General features: G+C 28.9%; 1 protein-coding gene across 1 annotated transcript in view; it reads left to right on the top strand.

Annotated features, from left to right (window-relative positions):
* The window catches only part of Phum_PHUM051940 (Plexin-A4 precursor, putative), a gene marked incomplete at both ends in the record, with an annotated part of 19,462 nt that overhangs the window by 3,408 nt on the left and 15,822 nt on the right, over positions 1-232 (top strand). The window lies entirely within an intron of this gene.

Here is a 232-nt window from a genome sequence, read left to right on the forward strand (position 1 = left end):
TTTTTACATTTTAAATTGGGTGTGAGTTTAATTATAAAGGGTTCTCTCTTACACGCATTACATAATGTTTTACAATAAATAAACACACACAATTTTAACAACGTTCGTCGTGTCAACAATTTAAAATTCAATGTAAAATCAAGAGCCACGACAACAACAAAAACAACCAAAACAACAACAACAAAACAAAAAATCCATGCGTGTTTTAAAATAGGTCGCGTTAAATAAGAAA

Source organism: Pediculus humanus, genomic scaffold (genome assembly GCF_000006295.1).
Source record: "Pediculus humanus corporis 1103172107402 genomic scaffold, whole genome shotgun sequence".
Lineage (NCBI taxonomy): Eukaryota > Metazoa > Arthropoda > Insecta > Psocodea > Pediculidae > Pediculus > Pediculus humanus.